General features: G+C 45.6%; 1 long non-coding RNA gene across 1 annotated transcript in view; it reads left to right on the top strand.

Moving 5' to 3' along the window:
• The window catches only part of LOC146353753 (uncharacterized), a 46376-nt gene that overhangs the window by 13020 nt on the left and 13407 nt on the right, over positions 1 to 19949 (top strand). Inside the window, exons 2-3 of the long non-coding RNA XR_014787407.1 lie at positions 1768 to 1930; positions 8106 to 8200. This is a non-coding gene — a long non-coding RNA (uncharacterized LOC146353753). The remainder of the gene's footprint in view (positions 1 to 1767; positions 1931 to 8105; positions 8201 to 19949) is intronic.

Below are 19949 nucleotides of genomic sequence, written 5' to 3'. Positions count from 1 at the left end.
GATCATTCTGTCATTTTTGGGATTGTATCCAAGCACTGCTTTAGCCACTTTATTATTAATTATGAAGGCTCCTCCATTTCTTCTGTGGTCCTCTTGTCCACAGTAGTAGATCTGGTGGTCATTTGATGTGAAGTGGCCCATTCCAGTCCATTTCAGTTCACTGACACCCAAAATGTCTATATTTAGTCTTGACATCTCCCCAGTAACCACATCCAATTTGCCCTGGCTGATAGATCTTACATTCCAGGTTCCTATGGTGTGTTGATCTTTAGAACATAGGATTCGTTGTTCACCACCAGCACCATCGGCTGCTAGCCGTCCTTTCGGCTTTGAGCTTGCTGCGTCATCATATCTGTGGCTAGTTGAACTTATCCTCTGTTCCTCCCCAGTAGCATTTTGACCATCTTCTGACCTGGGAGTTCCATCTTCCGATGGTATACCAACATATGTCTGGTTGTACTGATCCATTTAGTTTTCATGGCAAGAATACTGGGGTGGGTTGCCATTTCCTTCCCCAGGGATCGTATTTAGTCTGACCTCTCTGCCATGACCTTCCCGTCTTGGGTGTCCCTTCACGGTTTAGCTCATGACATCATTGAGGTGCTCAAGCTCCAGCACCCCAACAAGGTAACGATCTCCTTTGCTGAAGAACTAGAAGCTACAATGGTGATTTCCACATTTGTGCCTTGTATCTATCTTATATAAGTCCCTATAGGATGACCTATGATAATGGTTTTCAAACTCTCTACCTCCAGGAAACTCTTTCTCCATCACCTTGTCTCCTACAGAATGCCAATAGGGTGTATTAGTCAGACTGGGGTGCATAGCTTCCATTAGCTAACATTATTTAGGGTGGTTGAAACAAAAAGGGCTAGAGAAGTGCTCCAATAGGATCTGTCTAAACTGAGAAATGGGCATTAAATTGGCAAATGTAGTTCAACATAAGCAACTGTCAAGTGATGCTCATTGGAGCAAAAAGTCCTAATTTCACATAAACACTGATGGGGTCTGAGCTGGCAGTGGCTGACCAGAAAAGGGAACTTTGGCTTTGCTCTCTCTTGTTTAGGATAGCATCGTTATCATGATCATCATCCATTTATTTGTATGCTGCTTTCCCACAAAATTGTGCCCAAAGCAGCTTACAACATCAAATGGACAGCAAAAAATATAACAATGCAAACATCAAAGCAAAACACTATGTAACAGGTACCATTACAAATCCAACCACACCCACCAGGATTGGGCCTTACCTAGAAACTTAGGAATTCCCAGGCAAATCATTCCTCAAGAATGGAGTCAAGCTATTGCTCTGTAAATTACATTCTCGTTTTTAAAAGTACTAGTCAATCAACCACTGTTGTATCAAGAATGAAAGCTTAAGGCCATCAGCTTTGGAGCATGCATCCACAACGACTGCTGGTGTTGAGTGTGTAGACAGCTCATAAGCTTGTGATATTCACAATTTAAATTACGAGCAGAGGAAGAATTTTGAGTCAAGAGAGAGAGATTATTCAGGTATTAAATATGTGAACATTTGTGTTCTGAACGCATTATTTTTTAACTTTGGCAGCATCACTATCGCAGGCTATATATGGGTGAGCAGCTTTGTGCTCCCCATAAAAAGCAATTGTGTCCCCTAAGGGTTAATGCTGATTATTCAGAAACCCTTGAAGGGTCTCTCTGAGCATTTGACTTAACATTTGAAAGGTACAAATGCCAGCTCTTCTCCTGCTGCTGCCTTGGATGTCCATGTGTCCTCTTGTACAGAAAATCGTCCTCTATATTGAAAGGCAGTCCAGGCCAAGTCCAGTTTAATTATCAAGAACCACCAGAAGGAAGAGGTGCGCCTTGAAGTTGCCCATCAACAGCATCTGGACAGCAGACTGAGTAAGACACAACAGGTCACGTGGCCACAACCTTCCACGCTATGGTGAGATGCACTATATTTCTATTTGAATTATAATAATCATTTCTAAATTTGTATCTCTCTATAAAAATTATCATATGCAAATTTTATGCAAATTGCAGTCCCCTTTTGTGCTCTTTCTTGGTGATATATGCCCTCTTTTTTGGTGATTCATAGGTGGCCACCTTATTTCTACCCTATTCTCCCAAGAGAAAAAAACCCACCTTATTTCGGACAAAGGGGATGAGTAACAGATGGTAGAGGGCTCCAGTGAAGACTGTAGGATCCCACTGGGTCTCTGGTGAGAAAAGATGCTCTGCATACCATTTGCTGATAGATGGGCAGCTTGTAGGAATTCTCCCATCTTTGTTGGAGCTATCTTCCATCTGCTAGCCTGTCCACCTTCTTCAAGATGAGGTGTGGGGTGGGGTTTTTTGGTCGGTGGCAGGGCAAACAGGCTAGCAGCTCAGAGATGTCGGAAGGTGTGAGCAGAATTGATGTGTGGGGCCTGCTCAAGATGGGCTGAGTCCACTTTGATTCTGCAAGCAATAATTCTAGCAAGGGTGCTCACACAGAATTGCCATTCTTCACACCAGTGGTTCAGCTAGGTAATTTTAGACTAAGGTGCACAACTAGGAACGTCAGAGAAATCTGCAATGGAACCAAATGAGTTCGGATTTTTATGAATCTTGACTCATGGATTCCACAGTACCCCAGCTTTTCCCCTGTCAGGAGGATTCCATGGACTTGTGGACCATTTTTCTAACCTTCGGGAGTTTTGCGCAAATTTCGTCATAGAAAAATACACAAAAATTAACAAACCCAGCTGGAAATGCACATTTCCCCCATAGGCTAAAGTGTGAAAATGCACATTGTGGGGGTTTGTGGATTTTGTGGGGAGCTGTAGGGATGGCTGAGAATTCCACCACGGATCTCGGGGAGGCTGAATGCCAGTGCATTCGGCCCCCCAAAATCTGTGGCGGAAGGGCCTGCCCCCCCGCCCCCCCCCACGGATCCCCCTGGGACGAGACTTACTTGGGGCGGATCTTCCGGGCGGCGGCGGCTGTGGCAGCGGCAGCTGGTCTTCTGACCGGCTGCCACTGCCGCCATTTGCAATGTTTTTTTTTACACACATGTGATAGGCTACATAAGTTTTTACGTAGCCTAAAACGTCTGGGTAAAAAAAAAAAAAAAAGGCGTACGCAAATGGCGGCTATGGCCACCGCCATTTGCGTACACCTTTTTTTCTTTTTACGCAGATGTTTTAGGCTATGTAAAAACTTACGTAGCCTAAAATGACTGGGTTAAAAAAAAAAAAAGGCATACGCAAATACGTAAAAACTTACGTAGCCTAAAACGACTGGGTTAAAAAAAAAAAAAAGGCGTATGCAAATGGTGGTGGCTATGGCCGCCGCCATTTGCGTTCCTTATTTTGGGCCGTCTTAGTCTACGTAAATAATTACATAGAGTAAGACGGTGAAAATAAGGGGAACGCAAATAGCATCCACTACGCTATTTGCGTTCCCCTTATTTTCGCCATCTTAGTCTACGTAATTATTTACGTAGATTAAGACGTCAAAAATAAGGAACGGAAATGGCGGCGGCCATAGCCGCCGCCATTTGCATACGCGGTTTTTTTCCCCAGAGCCCTTGGCGGCTGGAAATCCGGCTGCGGACGGCTCTGGCCTGGCTGGGCCTGGCCAGCTGCTCCGCGGAGCTGCCACGGAGCACAGCCGGCCGCGAAGGATTCCGGGGGGGGGGGAGGAACGGAGCGCCTCCCCCTCGTCCAGGATTCTGGGGGGAGGAACGGAGCGCCTCCCCCCCATCCAGTATTCCGGGGGGAGGGACGGAACGCCTCCCCCCCACCATAAACATAATCCACGAACAGGTAAGTGATTTTCGTACATCCCTAGGGAGCTGTGCATTTTTGCACATGCGAATTTGCACAAATTCAGAAACTAACAAAAATCCAACTCCATGAAAGGGCGGATGACAGAATGAAAGGTGCCTCACAACCCACGAAACACAGATGGAATGGATTTTACACAACCTTTACATCCCTATGCACAGTTTGTGGCCCTCCAGATGTTTTGGGCTACAACTCCCATCACCCTTCAGCATTGGCAATGCTATCTAGGGCTGATGGGAGTTTGTATGGAGAGCTACATGTTTCCTATGCTTCTTTTAGTCCTTGGACTTAATGCTCAAACACCCCCTCCCTTTAGACAGCTATGTGTATTACTTCAGTTGTGAAGCACAGAATGATCACTCCCACTGCCTGCTACCATTGAGCAATTTAAAAAATCTGTTTCCCAGCACTACAAAAAGAAAACAAATATTCTGAGCATGTGCAGCTTTGCATTTTAAATAGGGATGGCCGTGAATTTTTCCACGAATCTCGGGGAGGCCGAATGCCAATGCATTCGGCCCCCCGAAATTGTTGGTGAAATTCTCCGCCCCCCCACCCCCCCGGACAGGACTTACCTCCCTCGAATGTCCCTCTCGGTGGCGGGTCCCGGCGGTGTTTCGGCGGTGTTTCGGTGGGGGCGGGGGTGGGGGCGGCGGCCGGTCTTCCGACCGGCTGCTGCCACTGCCATTACAAGGTGAATGAAAAAAAAAAAAAGACACACCCGTGATAGGCTACGTAACGATTAACGTAGCCTATCACGGCTAGATTTCCAAAGTCAGCCGTGATAGGCTACGTTAATCGTTACATAGCCTATCACGGGTGACTTCGGAAAAAAAAGAAAAAGTGCGTACGCAAATGGCGGTGCTCATGGGCGCCGCCATTTGCGTTCCTTATTTGGGCCCGGGTAGTCTACGAAAAGATTTACGTAGACTACGGCAAAAATAAGGGCAACGCTATTTGCGTTGCCCTTATTTTTGCCGTAGTCTACGTAAATCTTTACATAGACTACCCGGGCCCAAATAAGGAACACAAATGGCGGCGCCCATGAGCACCGCCATTTGCGTACGCACTTTTTTTTTTCCAAAGTCACCCGTGATAGGCTACGTAACGATTAACGTAGCCTATCACGGCTGACTTTGGAAATCTAGCCGTGATAGGCTACGTTAATCGTTACGTAGCCTATCATGGGTGTGTGTGTGTGTTTTTAAAATTCACTTTTGTATTTCATGGCTGGGGAGACGGGGCGCTTCTCCCTGGCCTGAATTTCGGCCGGGCGAGGCGGGGCGCCTCCCCCCCGGCCTGAACTTCGGGGGGAGAACCGAAGCGCCTCCCCCCCACCGCGAAGCAAGCTGCGGGACCAGGTAAGTGACTTTCGTACATCACTAATTTTAAACTCACTTAAACCATAGCACCATTTTGATTGCAAGAAAAAAATGGGGTTTCCTTCTGCTGTCCTGATGCAAACCACATTTGCTTGGGCATAAGTGCCATTTTGTTATAGAAAAGTATAACATATCAAATGAGCATTGGTAACCATGTACATGCCTGGCTGGCCACCCTCTGACTATTAAAGTTAAAAAAAATTAAGAACTTAAGAAGAAAGGATGCTGCTGTGACTAGGGTTGTCAGAGAAATCTGCAACAGAACCAAGTGAGTTAGGATTTTTATGAATCCAACCTGCAGGTTCTGAAGCAGGCCAGCTTTTCCCCTGTCCAGCAGATTCCATGGACTTGTGGAGTGTCTTTCTGATGTTCCTGAATTTTGCACAATTTTCGTGGTAGAAAAATACACAAAATACCCCCCCACCGGCCAAAACCAAAATGTGCATTTCCCCCATAGGCTAAAGTGTGAAAATGCACATTTGGGGGGAATTTTCGCATTTCCCCATGTGTGCAAATGGACATTTGCACAAATTTGGGAACTGAAAGAAATCCATTTCTGTGAATGGGTGGACAACAGAATGAAAGGCACCTGACAATCTACAGAACCCAGGTGGAACAGATTTTATACATTCCGGACTTCCCTAGCTGTGACTATGCTGGCCCAGGTGTTGATGACAGGCCTGTTTGCCTCTGCCACCATCACATGCCACTTTCTGGATGGTCTTTGGGCTACAGTGCCTTGGGTGTGAGCCCCAAGGCCCAGCCCTAGCACCACCACTGCCTAACAAACACACACCCATATGTGTGCAAACACACACACACACGCCACATCTTTCCCACAACAGATCCTATGCTCCCCTGTGTGTTTCAATGGTTATTCTGGCTCCTGGCTTCCCTCAGCAACCTGGAAAAAATATCCTAGCACATTTTTATTTCCCACATCTGGGCAGTTAAACCACTCTGATATTTAACAGAAGGAATTGCTTTTTAAGACGTCATTTCCGACCTAAGCACATAAATGCTGTTATCTACGAAATTAAATATTTATATGCACCATTTCATCAGCATATTATTTCTTAGCAGGCTTGGCAGAAATTAATCCACCCCATTCACCCCCCCCCCACCCCCAGTGCCCAAAAGGTAAATAGAAGGTTTTCTGTTTTCCATGGATCCCAATTTGTTGCAAACTTACCATGTGAGCTGCAAGGCAATAGAGAATCAGGAGATAAACACTCAGAGGGTGAAAAGTATCTCAGGAACTAAAGAGAGGAAGTCAGAGACTTCCAGGAGCACAGGATTTTACATACTGACCTTTCCTTGCTATGTTTTTCATTTGTATCGTAAGTGGGCTTCAAGTACAGTTTCAGAGCCATTTTTGGAGGAAAGGCAGCATATACATAAATAAATAAAAACCTGTGTTGGGCTAATGCCTTATATCTTTGTGTGAGTACCCATGTGAAAAAGACAAAGTGAAGTTTCAGGATTAGGCTCAGCATCAGCGCCTAGCATGGTGGGGCAAATGCTGGGCCCACCAAGGCTGACACCACTATCATTTTTTTAAAATTAAAGGAGTAACTTTCCCCCCAGTTCTGTGCTCACAAGAGAAGAGCAGAGTGAAGCATCTGCAGCCACCACAAGCATAACTATTACCACAGAATGCTTTTGCACTCAGTATGCCCTGGATTACTATCTATAGCAGGGTTGGTCACTCCGCATGGCTGAATTTGCTGCAGCAGAGGCAGCAAAAAAGCATATTTTAAAAGTTATTTTCCTTCAAAACAAGGTGCATGGGGAGCACATGCCTTGCTGGGAAGGAGAATCATGCTCCCAGAGCTGCAGTTTTGCTTCTGAACAAGGCGCATACTTCCCATGCACCTTGTTTTAAAAGAACATCTCCATTGTTATGTGTGACTAATGAATTTGGTTGATTTGGCTCACTTGGAAGTTGGCATTCTGGACCATTCCGTTCTGTTCTGGATAAGTTCCGGGCATTGTGGGGTTAACAGTAATACACTATCACAAGTTCTAAAATATTGTTCTGAAGTGTCTCTAGCACATGCCATGGCTTTTGACAGGGTTTTGTTGTTGTTTTTTGTTTTAATGAAGAGACCGTTTCGGCCCATTCCATTCTGTTCTGGTTTTTACACTGTCCCTTGCAAATGATACGGCTCTCCTGTGAGGCCCACATCTTGTAGAGCAGCATTCAGTAGCAGCCATATTGCTCAACTCACATATGAAATGGCCCTCAGGCTGGAGAGCTAAGGAGCTCTAGGAAGTTACAGAGGAGGAAATGGCAGGTTATGAGAACTTGACACCAAGGCACAGTGGTGCAAAACCCCCATGACCAACTTCACTGTGTGGCCAGTGGAGAAAAAGACAAACTTCATTCCATGAGCCTGCGCTGCCTCTAAAGGCTTGTATGATTTGTCTCCTCTTGGCTGGGAGACAAATAGGTTTGTGGTGTTTCCGTAATATTGGGCACACACCACTTTGTAATGTTCAAACACAACAGGTTAAAAGCAGTGTAAAATAAACAGCGGAGGGGGTTGAATGTTATGTACAGGTGGCCTGCTTGTTCATGATCTCTTGCACTTTTAAAGAAGATGGAAAGAGTACAATTTCTCTCTCTCTTATACTTCGCAAAGTCATCGTCGCCCTAACCAGAACCATTCATTTCTGAGCAGTGACGGTTTAAACAGGTTTAACCTGTGCCCAATACTGGAACAATAGCACCGATTAACTCTGTAGACGGTGATATTCTTTCTTATGGACAATTTGAGTATTTAATTTTCAAGAGGCACTTCAGCTGGTGAAGCCAAGCGAGGGAAGGGGTGTCGCTGTGTCACGCTGGGTTTCAATCATTCCTTGAGATCTGCATTTCTAATAAACTGATTTCAATCTGCAAAAGGTAATGAATGTAATGACAAGGGAGTCACCACAAAGATGCAAACCATTCAACAGCTGACAGGCAATTTACACATGGATGTATGTTCAGACAGCAAGGTAAGAACAGCAATGAACCACTGAATGGGAACTGGTGGTTGTTGGGGTTTTTTTTTGGTCACAGGGACTGGAGGAAAAAAATAGATCAAAGAAAAGAGAAAGATGGGGGGGAATCAGAGATAATGATGGTAATTTGTTTCTCTTCTGAGATAATTGATCCTCACTGAAGAAATAATTATAGTAGATTAAAGAGATTAAAGAGAAGACAAAGGGAAAGCTGCTGAGTGAAGACAAGCTTGAGTTGAGATACTGTAATTATGACATTTGGAAAGCCATAATATTTGGATGTTAGCCTCTCAACTTGTTGGGTTCAGCAGCAGCAGCAGCAGCTGTTCCACAGCCATGGCATCAATTGTCAGCAGCCTGCCGTTTCCTCATATCTGTACCTGTCTCTTCAGCTGAGCTCTTGGTTATTAGCAAGAAGGGAGTTAAAATGGTGTGATGGTCCATTTAGTCACTAATGGAAAGGACGGTTGCTTTGGTCAGCTCCATAGGACTGCCAATCATGGCGCAGGTAGATGCCTAACCCACGGACTGGGCTGCTAAAGCTGCAGAGTCAATGCTTCCAGCACCTACGCTACCATCTCATTTCAGAATCAGGCTACCATGGGAGAGCTGTGGAAAAATAGGATGGATTCACATGGCCACATCTCCCATAGCAGGAGTGGAGAACCTACAAGAGGAGGCCTTCCTAGGGTCCCAAACTGGCGTTGGAGGGTTCCAGAGATGGCCATGCCCTCTTCCCCTGACTCCACTCCTTTTCCCCCAACAAGTCCCGGCATCAGGACTCAGCATGGGTGGGCCATTGCCTAGGGCCCAGAGGATCAAATGGGCCCAGGCCTGCCCTGCCCTGCCCCAACCCTTCTTCAACTGCTGTCAGGGCCAGACTACTGCTGCAGCTGTGGTGGTGGCAGTGGTTCCTCCTCCTCCTTGCCCAGCTAGCCCCACTGCCCCTCAAAAGGAAGTATCACAGCAGCCAGCCAGGCAAGCCTGCTAGGCCCACACAGCTCCTTTCGGAAGCAAAACCCTTTCCCCATCACATTTTGAGTAGCAGCAATCTGACTTAGAGATGTATGAGGAATTCATTTCAGTTCATGGTTGATCAGGATTTAGCCAGATCGCACCTTCTGGACCAAACAGACTCACCCCCAATCTGTGGTCAAAGTCTATACATTTCCAAGCTTGCAATGTGATTTGTGGGCCCCAAAATGCATACGACTGCATGTGTGCATTTGAAAAATGCGCACAACTATGCTTCAATCAATGGGAGAAGAATACGTACATTTCAAAGATGCGCGCAATGGATGTACATTTGGAAAAATACACAGAAAAATACACATGGACGTTTATGTGAAAAGAACAAACGAAGCTTGCAATCTGATACAGACTTGAGTCAGAACGAGGTTCGAGAGATCGAGATGGAATTCAGAGAACATCGGTGAACTCAAGTCTGGCTGATTTGCACATCCCTAAGCTAAATCAGTCAGATGCTGCTTTGGGGGGTTATGGCCAACGAGAGCACAGGAGCAACAAAGGGTTGGTCTTTTTGCTACTCCTGTGCCATCATTGGCCGTACCCCCTGAAAGGCAACATCTGATTGGTTCAGATCACTGCTCCTCAAGATGGAAGGGAAAAAGATGTTTTGCTTTCGAAAGGAGCAGCACAGGCTCTGCACGCCCCTGTACTTCTCTTTGCCAGTGGGGCGGGCTGGGCTGGGGGGAGGAGGAGGAGCCATTCACCAGGAGAAGCCATTCGTCAATCATCAGCACCTCTTCTGCCAGGTTTTTAAAAACACACACAACAGGGCTGGTGGCAGCAGTGCATGGGTGGTGTGTAAGTGGGGCATCGACAGCTGGGGCTGTCCCTGCCCCCAGCCACTGATTGTTTGATGGTATCCCAGGTTTTGTACTATTTTTCCTCATCCTAAAAGGTGAAAACGCCTCTCCTAAAGCTTACTGGCAGTAAGAGCTTGAAGCTAAAATATGCAGGGTTTTGGGGGGGTATTTTTGGCCCCACCCCCTTCGCTTTTGGCCCTGCCCACCACTGGAATGCAGCCCCCGAGAGCTGCTTCAGAACTGAATTCGGCCCTTGGGCTGAAAGAGGTTCCCCACCTCTGTACTACGGATAAGCAGCCCTGGAAGCCTTTCTCCATTGCCTTTTAGAATGCCGTCTTATCTTAGCTGCCTCATGCCAGCTCACAGCCTCCTTGTCCACCTAGCCCAGTATTGCCTACTCTGACTGGCAGCAGTGCTCCAGGGTTTCAAGTTGAGAGATGTCTTTCCTATCACCTTCTACATGATCCTTTTAACCAGAGAGGCCAGGGAATGAATGCCCGTTCTGCATACACAAAGTGTGTCTGTACTATTGAGCTATGGTCCTTCCTCTTGGAGTTATATAGCTCTTGGTAAGCAAGAACAAGAGAACTCCACTGAGAGAAGAAATCTAGAATGCTACCTGGGCTCACTGGAGTTCCAGCTGGGTCCTGGAAGCAAGAAAGCCTTCCAAGAAATATCTACTGTGTTTTACTTTCCTTAACCTGACGGAGGTTACTCGTAGCTGATAGCATCTGAGCAGTTGCCTTTTATTTGTCTGAAGCCCAGAGCTTTGCTAAACAGGCTGTATGGTTCTATATATGTCAAATAGAGCTGTCTATCATTTAGCTAGCATGTCATCTTATCTGTTGGCAATTCACAATACAGTGAGATTTTGCTTTCTTCACCAAGGGATGACATGCCACAGATCAAATAGAGGAAAGCATTGTCACATTAATTCCCACCATTGGGTTTAATACATAGCCTCCTGAGAATGTCTTTGATTCATAAAGCTTTAATTCAGATGCTGAACGCTGTTCAGCAGCTTTAAAAGAGGCAGGGAAAAACAGAATGTTTCGCTGAGAGGCCAGGTGCAGAATGCATAACAAAGGATTGAGCCTAGCTTGGGGAAGTCCCTCTGCGTGTCTGTGCATGCGCACAATTGTGCTACTGAATTGGGTAGAACATCCCTGGAAGCCCCATGTTATTGAAACGGATTTCTGCTACTTCCTCTCCAAGAAGGTCAACTCTGCTTTCTTGCTGGGCTCTCCCTGATGAACCCATGACTGAGGTCTCCGCATCTCAACATGATATGAAATGGGTGGTGTGCAAGACTAGGAAAAGCATGTGAGCCAAAATGGGTGATTCTCCCCATCTAAACCCAGTAGGCAGTATCCAATTCTGCACTGGCGCTAAAGTAAATTATGTGGCGCTATTGTAAGTGACCTCTAGCGCAATGCCAACAGCATTTGCTGATGTGCTGGGTTTCCTGGGGAAACCTGTCACACCAGCAAACAGTATTTGCGTTTGACTAGAGGCCACTTACGGCAGAGCAATGTAATTTATCTTGGTGCTAGTGCCCAGTTGGATACTGCCCACTTTGGAGAGCCCAAGGGTGAGACAAAGGGCAGGGGAAGAATTTCCTCGATGTGTTCCTTTTCTTCAAATATGGTTCAGTTGTTGTAACATGAAATAAAATAATGGTTTTTAAGGCACATGTTACAGCCCTCCAGTGGAAACTAAACAGATATGTCCTGATAAACTACCTGAATGGGACATTGGTTGGAAACCGGCTTGGGAATATGAGCTGTGTTGAGCAGGTAATAAATGGAAACAAACGAACAAAACTATGGTAAACCAAACAAGAGAGAAAAACTTATACCCCAACATACATTACCTGGGTTTGCATGATCACCGCAGCCCACCATGGCTTATTTAAGCCACGGTGGGTTGTGGCGTGTGCTGGCACATGCCGGGCTACTTGAATATTCAAGTGACTATGGCTCCTTGTGTCAACTGAACCCAGTGAGGGCGGGTTGTTGCCATGGTTCACAAACCGCCCAGAACCCATGGGCTGTTTTAGGGATGTGGGTGGTTTGTTAACCACACCAACAACCCACCCTTGCCCAGTTCAGATGACACAACAAGCTGCAGTCACAACTTGAATATTCAAAATGTCTGCCCACATGTGCTGCAGCTGGCAGTGGCTTAAATAAGTTGGGGGGGGGCTGTGTTATTATGCAGACTGGCCCATTCATTGGAGTTTGCATTTAGTTCTCGTGATGGAAGAGTGAACTCACTCCTCCACTCCAGTGTGAACTAGGGATGTCAGAGAAATTCGCTGTGGATTCAAATGAGGCTGGATTCTAAGGAATCTGGCCTCAGGAATCCGCAGCGGATCGGGACCACTTACCTCCACTGCAGGAGGACTGGAGGCGGAACGGCACTCGGCTGCTTCTTGCCAGACAGAGCCGTCTGCCTCCTCCCTGTCCCTGCCGATTGCCATGTCTTTTTTTTTTAAAAAAAAGGTGATCGGGAGGATGTGCCATAGACTTGTATGCAAAATAGAGCCGTGAATCTTGCGTAGAAGCCTATGGACACATAGACCTATACGCAAGATTCATGACTCTATTTGCATATAAGTCTATGGGCACATCCTCCCAACGGCCTTTTTTTTTAAAGACATGGCAATCGGCAGGGACAGGGAGGAGGTGAACGGCTCTGGCTGGCAGGAGGGAAGGTAAGCACCTCCCAAACCAGTCCCCCCCCCCAGAATCCCAGCGGAGCGGAACCACTCTGGAGGATTCTGGGGAGGAGGAATGGATCGCCTCCCCCCCATGGATTCCCTACCGCAACAGACGGTGGGGAATCCGTACACCCCTAGTGTGAACTGGCTACACTATGTGAATGTCTGATTGCATGGAGGCCAGGTCTCGCTCCTCCCACCCCCCATCAGAAAATTTATTTTTTAATATTTTAGCTTTTATCTTTGTGGTGGAGGGGAGGAGGCAAGGTCACTACTGTGCAATGGGAATTCAGTTGCTAGTCCCAGTGAATGACTTCTAGAAGTCAGATGATGGTAACAAATCCATATAGGTCTTTGCTTGAACTACAGATGAGTTACATGCTGAAAGAAACCTTAAATTGTGCTGTCATCTTTCTCCCTGTTGGGGTAGGTGTGGCTGAACAGAGAACCTATTTTATTGTAATATAATGTAAAATCTTCTTCTGTATACGTAAATCAACAACTCAGATGCATGTTTTACCAGCCATTGAAATAGCTCATTTGATGAACCCTGGATATATCTGCATAATACTACTGCACATACGAGCAAATGATCTCCTAAGTAATTTAATGGTTCATCTCCTGTGTTATGGTTCCTTTCCTCACCTTTGAATGAAGGGTGAGCAAAAGGAGGAAATAAAATGGGGGATAGAAAAACTGGAGATAGGTAATTTCTCATCCCTACAACTCCTCTTCATGGCTGCACAGGACTACATTTGAAAAACATTTTTTCTTATGATCTAAAATACTATAGTCTGCTTTCAGTAGCTTCAGATGCCGCATGGCTAATTTGATATGGAAATTGTCTCCTTTCCCTTACCTGATTGTCATCACAGATCAGATGCTTATAAATTGGAAAATTAGATCAAGACTGAACATATTTTGTTATCGAAGGGACAGAAAGAGGGCCTTGAGAAAATATGTAGTTTTAGCAGAAGAATGCCAGAACACATCTTTTAGGCACATCAATTCACATATTTAAGTTTCTCTTCTAGAACCTTACTCAGAAGGACAAATCCATTTTTTTTTATAAGACTGGGGAGAAGACCATACAATGGCCTCACTTACAATGGAAGCAGGTCTATATTATTTAGAGACATCACTGAATGTGAATTTGTTTGGCTCATATTCCAAATCAAGCGCCATGTCCTCCCAAAATTCTTGTCTGGCTTGGAATGTAAAATGGGATTCTGAGCACACATGATCATAGCATTTGTGGTGACTATCATAGAATCATAGAATAGTAGGGTTGGAAGGGGCCTATAAGACCATCGAGTCCAACCCCTTGCTCAATGCAGGAATCCAAGTCAGAGCATCCCTGACAGATGGTTGTTCAGCTTCATCCTGAATGCCTCCAGTGTGGGAGAGCCCAGTGTCCCCCTAGGCTGCTTGAAGGTGCATGCACAAAACTTGCCTTATATTGAAACCTGTTTAATGTTGAAACTTTCATTGATTACAGTAAAAATGTGTGAACTACAACACCAGGTGTTTTGTAGATGTTTGATGTTGTTGACCTAACCCCTTATTCTTGACAAAATTCTCATTGATTGTTGTGAGCTACATGACCAGACCACGTGATCACGAAGCCTTATTTATTTGGTTTGAAACTTCTCTGTTTGAACCCATTCTCTTGTTTCTTGCAAATGTTGTACATGGTTGGTGTCAGGGCTGGCATCAGGAGTAGGTATTGTTGGGCACCTGCCAAGGCCCACATCCGTGCAGGTGGTCCGTTGCCCACCCTGGAGTCTCCAGGCCCTGCACCTCCTTGCTGTTACTGCCTGAACAACTTGCCCCCTCCAAGCAGGCCAAAAACAAGAAGTGAGAAGATGGAACAGCATCGTCCAATCCCTTGTGCTGTCCCTCTGAGAAATTGCATGGATTAGGAACAGAAAGAAAGGGGAAGTGAGTGGACAGCAGAGCCTTGGAGAGGAGGAGGGGGCCCACAGACAATGCTCCCCAAACCTGGAGCCAGCACTGGTTGGTGTCCTCCCCCTCACCTGAGATCTAAAGCCTTCTATTGTACCTGGGAATGTTTACATTGGTGGTGGTGGGGAGATTGGTAGTTGAACTTCCAAGCTGCTTTCTGTCATGGCTAGTGCTGGGAATAACAATTTCTAGAGGGCAAGAAGAACACAAGAAGAACACCTCTAGATCAGACCATAGGCCCATCTAGTCCAGCATCCTGCTTTCTGTCGTGCATAGGGATGTTGGAGAATTCCGCCACGGATGCCAGTGAGGCTGGATTCTTTAGAATCTGGCCCCCTGGAGTCCGTGGTGGAACAGACTATCCCCCCTGCCACCCCCCGAAATCCCCCCCGGAATGGACCTACGTGGCGGCGGCGGCGGCTCTGGGTCATCTTCCGGCCACTGCCGGGCTGCTGCGGCCGCAAATGGTGGCCATTGTAGTGGCCACCATTTGCATCCATGCCTTAGGCCATGATAGGCTACGTAAATACTTATGTAGCCTATCATGGCAAAGAGCAGGGGCGCAAATGACATAATGGGCACCATCTGCGCCCCTGCTCTTTGCTGTGATAGGCTATGTATGTATGTATTTATTTATTTAATTTCATTTCTGTACCACCCAATAGCCGAAGCTCTCTAAATACTTACATAGCCTATCATGGCCTAAGGCACGGACGCAAATGGCGGCCAGTGTAGCGGCCACCATTTGCGTCTGCAGTGCAGCGGTAGCAGCTGGAAGTCTGGCTGTGGCTGGCCCTGGACAGCGGCTCTGCGGCTTTGCTGTGGAGCAGAGCTGACCAGGGAAGATCACCTCCCCCCCCAAGCAGATGCCCTGGACCGGAACCGGGTAAGTGATCCACTCACCCCTAGTCATGCATGGTTTCCCAATTTTTTTGGAGCCATGGGCACTTTTGGGAATTTGAGAAACTGCTTTGAGCACTACCAGAAAATGCCTAATCAGTGGATCACCACTTTGGCGTCTACCAGTTGTGTCTATGGATCTTAGGCTGCGTCTTATTCAGCAAAAAACTGTTCTTTCATGTCTGTTGGACACCACAACATCTATTTAATAAGGGATTATCTAATTTAGCTAATTGCTGGTGGTGCAATGCAGCTAATGCTTTTTTAAACATATGTTTCAGCAATGTCCAGTAATTGCTTCCTTTTGGGAGGAGGTTATTATACAGATACATTTTGTACTGGAACAGTCTTTAATATTTGCTGATGTACATGCTCTTTTAAATTATTTACTTGCTTCATGGAAATTAACAAATGGTCACTGTAAATGGATTCTCTGCAATGTTTTGACAGCTAACAGATTGATATAACATTGGAAGGATAAACACTCACCTCCTATAATGCACCTCCTATAATGGAATGAGGACCTTACAACGCTTTCAGTATTTGATCAGGTGACATACAGATACCACCTTCAAATGGATACATATTTGGGTATTTACCACTTTTGCTGAAGCCCATGTATAATTGCTAGAAAGTTGCATGCATTTCATATGTATTCATTGCTATGGATATATACACATCCATGTACACATATTAAAAAACAGGAAAAACATTTTATGGGTGCCCATGGGTGCCACATTAGGGACCCCTTCATGGGAACTATGTTGGGAACCCATGCTGTAGTGGCTACCCAGTTGCCTCCAGGAACCCCACAGTGGGTCCAGGGGCTCAGCATTGGAAATAAGATACAGATAGATTAGGAGGGACCAGAAAGCCAAACTTCCTGCCTTAAGGCAAATTCTTGCATATGTCAACCATAAATTATCCCCATATTTGTGTGTGTGTGTGGAGGGGGGGGTTGAAATGTTAAGTACAGAGGATCCTGCCTCATTACAGAGAGTTTAACTAGATGACTTTCTGATCCTTTTGATACATGTCAGCATAGAATCATATGGCTGGAGCATTCATGAAAAGAGGTTATGTATAGAAATGACACAAAATGTTAGGACAAGTCATGGCATGAGGTTATGATGGTAGCAAGCATGCTATGGTTCTAAATTTCTGTACACACCTCAAGTGGCAATCTCAATATTTGTCAAATAATCTGACTTTTGTTTCTTTTGCCTCTGGTGGAGATAAAAAATTGTGTGTGTGTGTGTGTGTGTGTGTTGTATATAGTTTGGCTCTTAGGATAAAGCACATTTGTAATAACAAAGAAAACTTCTCAAGAAGATGTAACGAACTTAAAGACCATCTCCAACAATGTGGATACACTAGTCACATTAACTACAACATAGTGCAACATCAGTAATATCCAGGGATCCCCTTCTTTTGCAAAGGCTAGCTCTTTGAAAGAAAATCACATTCCATTTATTTTGGATTACCATCCTGCTGCCCCTAATTACCACAGGATAATTAAAGACAGTTACCTATTACATCCTAGGGATGTCAGAGAATTCCGCCACGGATCTCGGTGAGGCTAAATGCCAGTGCATTCGGCCCCCCGAAATCCATGGCGGAATGGCCTGCCACCCCCCGTCCCCCCGTGGGTCCCCCCCGGGATGAGGCTTACCTGGGGCGGATGTTCCGGGTGGCGGGTGGCTCCAGCAGTGGCTTCGGCGGCGGTGGCTGGTCTTCCAACCGGCTGCTGCCGCCGCCATTTGTAGTCTGGTCATTTGTGTGTGTGTGTGTGTGTTTTTACATAGACGTGATAGGCTATGTAAAGACTTACGTAGCCTATCACATCTGGGTTAAAAAAAAATCAAATGCGTACGCAAATGGCAGTGGCTAGGGCCGCCGCCATTTGCATTCCTTATTTTTCGCCGTCTTAGTCTACGGAAATATTTATGTAGACTATTATGGCAAAAATAAAGGGGAACACAAATAGCATAGCGGGCGCTATTTGCGTTCCTTTTTGATTTGCTGTTTTAGCCTACATAAATATTTACATAGGCTAAAATGGTGAATCAAAAAGGAACGCAAATAGCGCTCGCTACGCTATTTGCATTCCTCTTTATTTTCGCCGCATTAGTCTACATAAATATTTATGTAGACTAAGACGGCGAAAAATAAGGAACGCAAATGGCGGCAGCCATAGCCGCTGCCATTTGCATACGCGTGTGTTTTTTTTTTAAACGCAGACGTGATAGGCTATGTAAGTCTTTATGTAGCCTATCATGGTTGAATACAGGGACGCAAACGGCGGCAGCTACAGCAGCCGCCATTTGTGTCCCTGCTACCCAGCGGCTGGATGTCCGGCTGCTGGCAGAGCCGGCCTGCGGCTCCATGGAATCCCTGCAGAGCAGAGCCGGCTGGGCAGGACTCTGGCGGGAGGGACGGAGCGCCTCCCCCCCATCGAGGATTCCGGGGGGGGGGATGGAGCGCCTCCCCCCCACCGTGAAGCAGATCCGCGAAACGATAAGTAACTTTCGTACATCCCTATTACATCCTATTGTGCTTGTGTAATGGAAGCCATGAATTCTCCACCATACATTGCATTCAGAAAACCACCCACTCTGTGTAAAGTGTTAGTTAAGGTTGCACTTAAACAAGATACTTGCAACACAGGATCATACCGCTGTAAATCAACATATTGTATTACCTGCAGTTACCTCCAAGAAAGCACTTCTTTCAGGAGCACAGTTATTAACAAAACATATTGCATTAGGCAGTCATTAACGTGCCCTTCTACTAATGTGGTTTATTTAATTGAATACTAAAGAAAAGGATGGCATATGCAATATGTAGGGAAAACTACCACGGACCTAAGACCAAGTTTCCATAACCACAAATCTGCGGATCTAACTAAAAAACTGGAGCAGCCTGTTGCAAGACATTTCAACTCTCCTGCACATAGTTTCTCAGGTTTAGAGTTGGTTCAAATAGAACAAACAAAAGACCCTGATATGCTTGACAAAAGAGAAAATTTCTGGATCTATGGACTCAGAACTCTTCGTCTAAATGGGCTTAATCTGGAGGACAATTCATAAGCGTTACACCAATCATAACTCTGTTTTTTCTCCTAAGGAACTTTCACCTCCAGGCATTCCAAACTGCCACCCCATACCCATTTAACAGCATAGATACTGATAAGGGTGGAAGCCAAAACATTTAGCTTAAAATATTTTTAATACTTTGTTGTTAGTCATTCTAACCCCCCCCCACACACACACACATGCCCCTTGTGGTGTCTTTCTTACATGTCTCTATTTTTTTCTAGCCTTTTACTGATCCTGGGGGAATTAGTTCCCTGCTAAACAAAGGAAGTAACATAGCAGAAAGCAAAGACAATCAGCTTTTGGCTGGGTTATCTTGAAAGAGAAAAGAAAAGGACAGTAAGCCAGAGGTCAGTCAATTTTCTATAATAGTCTAGTTCAATGAGCTGGAGAAGGTTCAATTAACACATCATTTACCCTTCAGAAAGCTCATGGAACTAGTTGAGATGTTTCTGTTCTGTGGCCTGTTTCATTGGTCTTAGGACATTTCCTGCTTTCCTCATGAGAACAAAGAACACTCATCACTATTGAGTTGCTGTAGCTAGACATTCATTTAGGATCATTGATGTTCCACATGAGGGCTACTGTTAGGCTTTCTGCTTTGGATTCAGGCTGTATACACAGATGATAGCTTTTCAGGGATTTGGGAATGGTATTGAAAAGTTGTCTTTGGGTCTTTGGCTGTGGTACACATGATGGTCATTTCGGTGGGTTTGCGTGCCTCCCCGGATGAACTACTTCATAGGGGTTGGTAGGGCTTGAAACGTCACCCTTGAAAAGACAAAACAAGCCCCCAGAAGCATTGCTAAGCTAGCTTACCTGCAACAGAGCTGTGCCTATTTTGGCATGAGCATATGACTGTCATGGGGGGAGTAACACCCCCCCCTCACAGAAGTACACAATGCCAGGAGCAATTATGGAACGGATTTTCAAGGTTTCTGTTTTTTTGAAAATGTAGGTGATGAAAGGATGGATGCAAATCCCCACATGTAGCTTTTTCAAAAGGAAACAAGACGTGTAGTTTTTTTGGAAATGTAATTGCTAAAACTAGGTTCCTGGTCCAGTCTAGACTTTTCCACTGCTTTGCAACTTGGAAGGAACAAGACTCCACTTTTACTGTTGTCTAGAATTCTGTTCATACATTTGGGCACCTAGCACCTGGAAAAGTGGGATGCACAGATCAATAAAATAATAAAGGATGGTTGCAATTAGGGAGGTGAAGTGAACAGGAG

Source organism: Heloderma suspectum, chromosome 2, assembly GCF_057233095.1.
Source record: "Heloderma suspectum isolate Gila_16-S chromosome 2, 16-S_ref, whole genome shotgun sequence".
Classification (NCBI taxonomy): Eukaryota; Metazoa; Chordata; class Lepidosauria; order Squamata; family Helodermatidae; genus Heloderma; species Heloderma suspectum.
Note: the sequence above shows the minus strand (reverse complement) of the source record. Positions and strands in the feature narration are given on the sequence as shown.